We start from the raw sequence: 11,100 nt of genomic DNA, 5'->3' as shown, positions 1-11,100 counted from the left end.
TAAATATATACTACTTTAGAGTCTATAGAAAATATATACACATATATACGTACCATTCAATATATGTATTACTTTAAAAAATATGCTACTTAATATAATAAATTAATAATACTTGATAGTAAATTAGTTATATATTAAAATTAAGTATTTAATTTAAACTAGAAATTCAATTTAAATCATTAAATGAAAAAAATTACAAAGTAAGGATTAAGGAGTGAATGAGTGTTATATTTTATTGATTGTAAAATGATTCCAAATTTATAATGTACATGAATGAAAAATCTACAAAGTTCTCATCATTTTTTCAACTCATCCATGTTAATATTAACGGAAACTTGCATAAGATAGTCAAAGTCAATGGAGACAAAACCATGCATTGGACATGATTCTGCTGAGTTCTCCTGTGAAGTCATAATTTCTTCAAGTTTCTGTTCATCTTTCGGCTCCACCTCCATTCCTTGATTTCTTCGTTCCGCTCTAATCCAATCTCTAAGGCAAATTAGAACATTCATAGCATTGCTTCCCAATGAGTGTCGGTTGTCTCCAAGCTATTGTCGTCCCTAACTAAAAGTGCTCTCCGATGCAATGGTTGACATTGGAACATTCAATATATCTCTAGCTAATCTTGAAAACACAGGATATTGTGTTTCATTATTCTTCCACCAATCTAACGCGTTGATCTGTCGTCTACGATCCTCTAGCGGTGTTCAAAGATAATACTTAAGCTCTTCCCGATAAGTTGTTGTGTAAGTTCCCACCTTAACACTGTTCCACCAATTTAAATCATAAAAGTAATCAAGAAAACCACTATGTGTCGGACTTTTAGAAGATGATGGCTCTTTGGGAGGATGAGGAGCAATAGTTAGAGTGATATTTGTCAGTACAGCTAAATCAAGTAAATCAGCATAATGGTTATATAATTTATCTATGTAAGCATTCGCATCACCCATAGCCGTCCACAAATCTGGTTGTTCTTGTTCTTCCTCATCAGAATCATTGTTAGTATTTTTCTCTAAGTTAGAATAAATAAGAGTACTAAATGGCATATAGTAGTATAGTTCATACATGGATTTATCATAGCACCACCCAAGTAAATAAGGGGAATTGGAAAAAAATATTCTTTAAATTTAGCAAATATAGCACCAACAACTTCTTTGTAACCTTCTTTATTCTTATATTCTTTGAGTGAACCAAAAATATGGGCTATGTATGCTAAAATATTACAAACAGTAGGATAATAAGCACCGAAAAATTCAACCGTATCTATATAAAAAAATTTCAAAAACTTAACAAGATCATCAATTACAGCTCAATCAGAATCATGTAGCATACATTCAGCCGAATCAACAAATAAACCACAATGTTGGTTAAAAGTTAGTGTAATAGAAACTCTATATTTATGACAAGTTTTTAAAAAATCATACGTAGCATTCCATCTAGTATCACATTCTTCAAGCATCAATATCGGTGCAAGTCCATTTTGTTCACATTTAACTTTAAATTCTCTAATTCTTTTTCTTCAATTATTTCCTTGAACAAAACCAACAACAAGCCGGATTTTTTCAATATAAAGATCAAAAAACTCAAGACCATCTCTTACAATTAAATTATATATATGACAAACACACTTAACATGGAATATTTCAGGTAACGGCGGAGATAACTTAGCTTTTAACTTGGTAATAGCAGTCTTGTTGTTAGAAGCATTATCAAAAGCAATACATAAGAGTTTATTTTCAATACCATAAAATTCTGCAATTTTACCAATCGAATAAACAATAAAATCTCAAGTATGTTTACGATCTTCATCATACAAAAAAGGTAGAATACGTTTTTGCATAACAAAATTACTATCTATCCAGTGACAAGTAATGGTTAAATAATTATTTTTATTAACAGCACAACCAAGATAAGAAGTTTGAGTCATTCTACATTGAATATTTTTTAACAATTTAGATAAATAAAAACAATATTATGAATGAAGTCTAAAAATATCAGCCCGACAAGTACTTCTAGGAATATCATTAAACATAAGATTATAAATTGCTTGAATATAATGAATAAAAGCACCAGAAGAAGGAAAACTGAAAGGCAAACAACCCACAACTACTATTTTTGTTATTTCTTCCCGGTCCTCAATTTATTATACATCTTAATTACCTGACCGGTTGCTGGGTCCATTCTAGTGTGTGTTGGCCCACCAACATCCTGACCACCTTTTACAATAAGTAACTCTCTTTCGTGATTATCACTTATATGTCTCATTAACGTACCCCGTATCCCCTTGCTTGCCTTCTCTTTTATGCTTATATATTTGTTGACAAATATTGCATTGCACCTCAGTATCTGATATACGTGTAAAAAATTGTCATGCAATACTAGTTGTTTTACGAGCTCTTGGGGCACGGGAGGACGGGGAGGGCAATTAACCGATTCAGATATAATATTAGCATTTCCTACTGCGGGTGTCTCACCAATATTTTCATCATCTTCATCTAAATCAACCGCATCTACTTCATTTTCTTTTTCTATAACGTAATTTTTCTGAGCTTCTACATAACCCATATCGTGAGCACCTACACCTACTTCTTCCTCAAAAGGTTGACTAAGCGGTACTGGATGCGGAGGCACACGGGTACATCTACTACTTGAACTACCTCTACCGCCAGTAGTTCACTTTTTACTACCACTATCACTTCCGGGATAATTTTTTTTTACACTTTTAATAGCGAGGTTTCTTAATTTATTCATAATATAAATCAATCAAAAAAAATTTAAAATACACAAATATAATAAAATTAAATATTCAACAATTAATACACTAACTAAAAATTAAAAGTAAGAGATGGAACGACAATATTAAATTTTAGAATTATCCTGCCACGACCCGATTTCTCAAGTCGTGATGACACCTATTTTATCCCCCTAGTAGGCAAGCCAAGCCATAGCCCGAAATAATAGATAACGGGCTAATAGGCAGAAATCAGAAAAGATCGAGTATAATGATAGTAGTAGTAATAAAAAGTAACAAACAGAAAGTAACCATATCTCATATACTAAAATGAGGAAAAAAAAATTACCAAATACACAAAAGAATCCCTCCCTGGTAAGGTCGGTACTAGAGCCACAACTAAAATATACCCAGAGTACTAGACAAAAATCTAAAATGTACACAATATACAAAAGCAGTCTCGAGTACAAAAGAATAAACCAGAGTAGATAGAGAAGGATCAGCCCTGGAAGACAGTAAACTCACCCTACTCTGAATCAGTACTGGAAGGTAGGAATCACGTCAACGTCGACAACTAGGGCCGGATCTACATCAGGAAAAAGATGCAGAAGTGTAATATGAGTACTAAAAACAATGGGTACTCAGTAGGCATCATCGGATAACTATAGTGCGAAGGCTTAATCTGAGTCATCAGTAAAAAGGGATATAAAGGTAAATAACTACTAAGCTATGCCACTGAGATAGATAAATAACTGTAAGCGATAAAGAAAAATAAATAACGCAGTAATTACAAACAAATCAAACATAACCTAACTGGCCCTCATAAGCCAGCTAGGCACACAACATAACCTAACTGGGCCCCCATAAGCCCGTTAGGCACACTGAAGAAGACAATTAACCTAACCATACCCTCATAAATTGGTGGAACATACAAGTAGCAATTAAAAAAAGTAAACGTAAATAATTTGTAACCGAACTGATCTCAAGAAATCATGATAGTCATCCAGATGTGCACCAGACTCGAACCGGTACCAATGGGTAGTAATGAGAGGCCAGATATATAGAACTCATAATCAGATGTCGGACTTAAACTGAAACTCAGAGTAATCACAACCATAATCAGATGCCGAACTAGAACCGAAACTCATAGTAACAATAATAGTCAAATGCCGGACTCGAACCGAAACTCATAGTAACAATAATAGTCAGATGCCAGACTTGAATCGAAACTCATAGTAACCATAATAATCAGATGCCGGACTCGAACCGAAACTCATAGTAACCATACCCAACGGTAATATTAAAATCCATATCATATCATAACAATGTTAACGTCTAAATAATCATCTGCCAATTTTAATTAAAAAGGGATAAATTCAAGATTTTTATATTTTAGTTTCACATCCTAAAGTAATAGATGCTATATTATATTAAAAAAAATAAATTCCAATATTTACTAGAACAGGGTCCTAATTCGGATAAATAAGACAGTTTATATAAATCACATGATAGGCATCTACAAGAACCTATCCAATGCTAACATAATAGCAGTAAATAAACTCAATCTAAAGGTAGGGTAAACCTAGCCTACCTGGACGCCAAAGCTAGAATATCTGCCCGCGAAACCTCCGAATAATACTAGTAGAACCCAAGCTTGAATAATAGATTCGAATAATTAATTTATATGAAATTTCATAAGACTAACCAAGAACTTAAATTGATTTTCTAAAAAAAAAAAAAAGCAAACCGAGAAAGACCAATATATGGGATGATAGAGATATGGACGAGTATATGTATAGAAGCAGTGAATGAAAGTCCACTCTTCTTATTTGTTTTTACTTTTAGAAAGGGTAAATGCTATCATATGGTGGCCTGACAAGTGGCAGCAACATGTGGTCCATCCATCCGTTTCCAAGTGTGGGGTGATGGCCACATTCATTAATTTTCTACACAGCATATATATATTCGGCTATTGCATAAATTCATGATAAGATAATTATAATATTTTGAATATACCATAATTAATATAAAATTATTTCTAACAAAACCTCTATTATATAATAATAATAATATTTTCACAATTCTAAAATTACTATCTCCATTTAAAATATTAATAAATCATAAAAGTCTATTATAAAGTGATATAATTATATCATTACTTAAAGAATTTTACCAATATTGAAAATATTCTAGAAGAGTACTAAACTATATTTCTACCAAATGCCAAGTTAAATTAAATAATCCATGATATATTTAGATAGTACTAAAGTTATATAAAAATACAGTAAAATGATCGTAAGGGTCATTACAGCATCCACTACTAAAAGGACTTTTGTCTGCGAAGGTAAAAGATAAGGAAATACCTGAAGAGTCAAACATGTAGGGATACTGGGCGCGCATATCACGCTCGATCTCCCAAGTAGCCTCCTCAACTGGACGGTGATGCCACTGAACTTTAACTACCGGAATGTCCCTGGAGCGCAACTGCCTGACATCCCTCGCCAAAATAGACGCTGGCTCCTCTACAAACGCGAATCCCTCGTCCAACTGAACCGAGTCCCACTGAAGTACGTGTGACTCATCTGGAATATACTGCCGCAACATAGATACATGAAACACTGGGTGAATGGCTGAGAAGGCAGGTGGCAATGCCAACACATAATCTACCTCCCCAATTCTCTGTAGGATCTCAAAAGGTTCGATATATCTAGGGCTAAGCTTGCCTCTTCTTCCAAACCTCATCACATCCTTCATAGGCGATATTCGCAAAAATATCTTATCACCAACTCCAAAACTCAATGGACGACATCTGCGATCAGCATAACTCCTCTGTCTGCTCTGAGCTGCTTATAGCCTATCCTGAATCACTCGAACACGATCCAACAAATCACGAAGCAAATCTGTGCCACAAGGTATAGCCTCAGAAGTCTCAAACCAACCAATAGGAGATCGACATCGCCTACCATACAATGCCTCGATGGGGCCATCGAAATACTCAAGTGAAAGCTATTATTACATGCAAACTTTGCCAAAGGTAGAAACTGGTCCCACTAACCTCCAAAATCCAACACACAAGTGTGTACCATATCTTCTAAAACCTGGATAATCCACTCTAATTGCCCATCCGTCTGGGGATGAAAGGCTGTGCTAAGGTCAACCTGGGTTCCCAACTTCTCCTGAAATGTCCTCCAAAAGCTAGAAGTGAATTAAGATCCTCGGTCAGAGATAATGGACACAGAAACTCCATGCAGGCGAACTACCTCCTAAAATTAAACACGGGCTAACCTCCCGGCACTTTAGAAAACTCGAATGGGGATAAAATGTGCAGACTTGGTTAATTGATCCACGATAACCTAAATGCTATCAAAACCACATGAAGTACGAGACAATCCACCTACAAAATCCATAGTAACTCGCTCCCACTTCCACCGGGAATGGGTAGCTGCTGAAGCAATCCACCAGGTCTCTGATGCTCGGCCTTCACCTACTGACAACAAAGACATTATGCCATAAACCCTGCTATGTCTTTCCACATACCACTCGACCAGTAATGTTGCCTCAAATCCCTATACACCTTAGCTGTCTCGGGTGAATAGAGTATATGGAGCTATGAGTCTCACGAAGAATCAACTGGATCAAATCCCCAACCCTTGGAACACAAATACGACCGTCAAACCTCAAGACACCTTCAGAATCCAGGGTAGGACGTTGAGACTCACCCTTCAACATCTGCTCTCGAATGCTACGAAACTTGCCATCCTCGAACTGAAGACTTTGGATTTTCTCCAACAAGGTAGATCTGGCCTCAACACTAGCAAAAAATTCCCTGAGGGTCAGAAATATCCAAATGAACCATAATGTTAGCTAAGGACTGAATGTCCAAAGCCAACGGTTGTTGAGAAGCTGCAATGAACGCTAAGCTACCCATACTCACTGACTTTCGACTCAAGGCGTCCGCTACCACATTCACCTTACCCGGATAATAGAGAATAGAGATATCATATTCTTTCAGTAACTCAATCCACCTACGCTGCCTCAAATTAAGCTCCTTCTGGGTCATAATATACTGCAGACTGTGATGATCAGTAAATATCTCACAACGATCCCTATCTAAGTAATGCCTCCAGATCCCAAGCGCAAATACTATTGCTGCCAACTCTAAGTTAAGAGTGGGGTAGTTGCGCTCATGCACCTTCAAATGTCTTGATGCATATGCAATAACACGACCGCACTGTATCAGAACACACCCCAAACTAACACCAGACGTATCACAATAGTCAGTAAAACCATCGTCCTCAACAGGAGGAGTCAGAATAGGAGCTGAAGTTAGCAAATCCTTGAGCTTCATAAAACTCGCCTCACAACTTATAGACCACCGAAACGGAATCTCCTTCCTGGTCAATCTAGTCATAGGGGCTGTAATAGAAGAAAATCCCTCAATGAACCGCCTGTAGTAACCTGCCAACCGAATAAAGTTGCGAACCTCAGAAGGTGATGTAGGCCTAGCCCAACTACGAATAGCCTCAATCTTTGTTGGGTCCACCATAATACCGTCCTTGGACACTACGTGCCCCAAGAAAGCTATAGACTCAAGCCAAAACTCACACTTTGAGAACTTGGCATAAAACCTGTGGTCTTTCAAAGTGCGGAGTACATTCATCAAATGCTGCTCGTGCTCCTCCTTACTCTTCGAATATACTAGAATGTTATCAATAAATACTATCACGAAAGAGTTCAAATATGGCTTGAACACGCGATTCATCAGATCTATAAAAGCTGCTGGAGCATTGGTCAACCCAAAAGACATCACCAGGAACTCATAATGACCATAACGAGTCCTGAAGGCTGTCTTAGCGATGTCTGCAACCCTAACTCTCAATTGATGGTAACTGGACCTCAAATCAATCTTAGAAAACACCGCTGCACCCTGAAGCTGATCAAACAAATCATCAATATGAGGCATATAATACTTATTCTTATAGTAACCTTATTCAACTGCTGTAGTCGATACATATACGCAAGGAGCCATCTTTCTTCTTCATAAATAGAACTGGAGCACCCCAAGGAGATACACTTGGTCTGATAAAACCCTTACCCAGAAGATCCTGAAGCTGACTATTCAGCTTCTTCAACTCTGCAGGAGCCATACGATATCGAGTAACAGAAATAGGTTGGGTACCTGGCTCGAGGTCAATAATAAAATCTACATCACGCTCGGGAGGAAGGCCAGGTAGGTCGATTAAAAATATATCTAGAAACTCGCGAACAACAAGGACGGAGTCAAGCGGGGGACTCTCAGCACTAACATCCCGAATATATGCAAGAAATGACTCGCAACCCCTCGATACTAGTCTCCTAGCCCGGATGTATGAAATAATCCCCGTCGGTGCGCGACTAACAGAACCCTGCCACACAATTGAGGGTATGCCAGGCAAAGGTAAAGTAACGGTCTTAGCAAAACAATCCAAGACCGCATGGGAAAGAGACAACCAATCCATGCCTAGAATCACATCAAAATCAACCATATCTAGTGCAATGAGGTCAATCTAAGTATCAAATTCTCAAATAGTCACTAAACAAGATCTATATACCCGATCCACTACTAAAGAATCACCCACTAGGGTAGCCACACGTAATGGCATAGATAAAGACTTCGAACATAAACCCAGTCGCGATGCAAAATAAGCAGAAATATATGAAAAGGTGGAACCGGGATCAAACAAAGCAGAAGCTGGCTGATGGAACATGAAAATCGTACCTGTGATCATAGCATCTGAAGCCTCAGCCCCTGATCTACCTAGAACAATATACAAATTACCTTGTCCACTACTAGACTGGGTACCTACCCGATCGCCTGCCCTACCTCCCTGCGGACCACCTCTAGTACCCTGGGAACCATCTCCACAACCCTGTACACCAGCCCTACCTAACGATGGCACTGATCTAGTCGGCTGCACATCCAGAACTAATGGCTCAATCATCCTACACCGAGGACACTCACGGGAAAAATAACCAACAACCCAATAGAAATAACATACCCCGAGCACCCTACTCTGTGTAGAAGATCTAGCAGGTCCGAAATGACCACCCTTACTCAAAGATGCTGACTTAGTACCCTACTACGACTGGCCGCTACTCTAACTACTAGAACCAATATAATTGGGTGATCCCTCACCTCTGGGTCGACCTAGTCCCCTAACCGAAACTATTAAAGAAGAACTGGGATTCTGATATCTGACTCCCGCTCCTCGCATCCTAACTATCTATGTAAGGAGTGAACCAATAAACATTAAAATAAACTCAGACCCAACACACGAAAATGGATCAAGAAAATAAGATTGTTCCCTAAAAATGCTCTGTAGCCTCCCAAAGATAGGATACAGACGTCTCTGTGCTGATCCGTAGGACTCTACTAAACATTGGATCTAGTACCAACAGTATCGGTGAAACCTAAGCTCTGATACCAATTTGTCACGACCTTATTTTTTAAATTGTGATGGCGCCTACCTTTCCCCCCTAGTAGGCAAGCTAAGCCATATCCCGAAATAATAGATAACGGGCTAATAGGAAGAAATCAGAAAAGATCGAGTATAATGATAGTAGTAGTAATAAAAAGTAACAAACAGAAAGTAACCATATCTCATATAATAAAATGAGGAAAAAAATTACCAAATACACAAAAGAATCCCTCCCAAGACCTGGTAAGGTTGGTACTAGAGCCACTACTAAAATATACCCAGAGTACTAGACAAAAATCTAAAATGTACACAATATACAAAAGCAGTCTCGAGTACAAAAGACTAAATCAGAGTAGATAGAGAAGGATCAACCTTGGAAGACAGTAAACTCACCCTGCTTTGAATCAGTATTGGAAGGTAGGAATCACATCAACGTCGATTGCTAGGGCCTGGATCTGCATCAGGAAAAAGATGCAGAAGTGTAATATGAGTACTAAAAACAACGGGTGCTCAGTAGGCATCATCGGCCGACTGAGCTCAATACAGAAAAGGTATAACTACAACACTAGGGCGTAATCTGAGTCATTAGTAAAAAGGGATGGAAAGGTAAATAACTACTAAGCAACGCCAATGAGATAGAGAAATAATTGTAAGTGATACAGAAAATAAATAATGCAGTAATTACAGACAAATCAAACATAACCTAAATGGCCCCCATAAGCCCGCTAGACACACAACATAACCTAACTGGGCCCCTATAAGCCCATTAGGCACACTGAAGAAGACAATTAATCCAACCGTACCCCCATAAGCCGGTGTGACACACAAGTAGCAATTAACGAAAGTAAACATAAATAATTTGTAACCGAACTGATCTCAAGAAATATTGATAGTCATCCAGATGTGCACCGGACTTAAACCGGTACCAATGTGTAGTAATGAGAGGCCAGATATATAGAACTCATAATCAGATACCGGACTAAAATCGGAACTCAGAGTAATCACAAATCAGATGCCGGACTCGAACCAAAACTCATAGTAACAATAATAGTCAAATGCCAAACTCGAACGAAACTCATAGTAACAATAATAATCAGATGCCGGACTCGAACCGGAACTCATAGTAACCATAATAATCAGATGCCGGACTCAAATCGAAACTCATAGTAACCATACCCAACGGTAATATTAAAATTCATATCATATCATATCATAACAATGTTAACGTCTAAATAATCATCCGCTAATTTTAATTAAAAAGGGATAAATTCAAGATTTTTATATTTTAGTTTCACATCCTAAAGTAATAGATGCTGTATTATATTAAAAAAAAATTCCAATATTTACTAGAACAGGGTCCTAATCCGGATAAATAAGACAGTTTATATAAATCTCATGATACGCATCTACAAGCACATATCCAACGCTAGCATAATAGTTTACAATTTCAGTAAATAAACTCAATCTAAAGGTAGGATAAACCTAGCCTACCTGGACGCCAAAGCTAGAATATCTGTCTGCGAAATCTCCGAATAATACTAGTAGAACCCAAGCTTGAATAATAGATTCGAATAATTAATTTATAGGAATTTTATAAGACTAACCAAGAACTTTAATTGATTTTCTAAAAAAAAAGAAGCAAACCGAGAAAGGCCAATATATGGGAAAATAGAGATATGGACACTATATGTATAGAAGCAATGAATGAAAGTCCACTCTTCTTATTTGTTTTTACTTTTAGAAAGGGAAAATGCTATCATATGGTGGCCTAACAAGTGGCAGCAACATGTGGTCCATCCATCCGTTTCTAAGTGTGCGGTGGTGGCCACATTCATTAATTTTCTACACAGCATATATATATTCGGCTATTGCATAAATTCATTATAAGATAATTATAATATTTTGAATATA

The 11,100-nt window shown here is 37.3% G+C and overlaps 1 long non-coding RNA gene across 1 annotated transcript; it reads right to left on the bottom strand.

The window, feature by feature from the left end:
* Positions 1 to 207: 207 nt before the first annotated feature.
* LOC107854922 lies at positions 208 to 10,857 on the bottom strand. The gene is made up of 4 exons (XR_001670137.2): positions 10,681 to 10,857; positions 9,583 to 9,644; positions 3,257 to 3,317; positions 208 to 765 (listed from the first exon to the last, which is right to left on the bottom strand). It is a non-coding gene; the product is annotated as an uncharacterized LOC107854922 (long non-coding RNA).
* Between the last annotated feature and the right edge of the window lie 243 nt (positions 10,858 to 11,100).

The sequence above is a fragment of the Capsicum annuum genome, chromosome 1, assembly GCF_002878395.1.
Source record: "Capsicum annuum cultivar UCD-10X-F1 chromosome 1, UCD10Xv1.1, whole genome shotgun sequence".
Taxonomy (NCBI): domain Eukaryota; kingdom Viridiplantae; phylum Streptophyta; class Magnoliopsida; order Solanales; family Solanaceae; genus Capsicum; species Capsicum annuum.
This window is presented reverse-complemented; position numbering and strand designations above follow the sequence as displayed.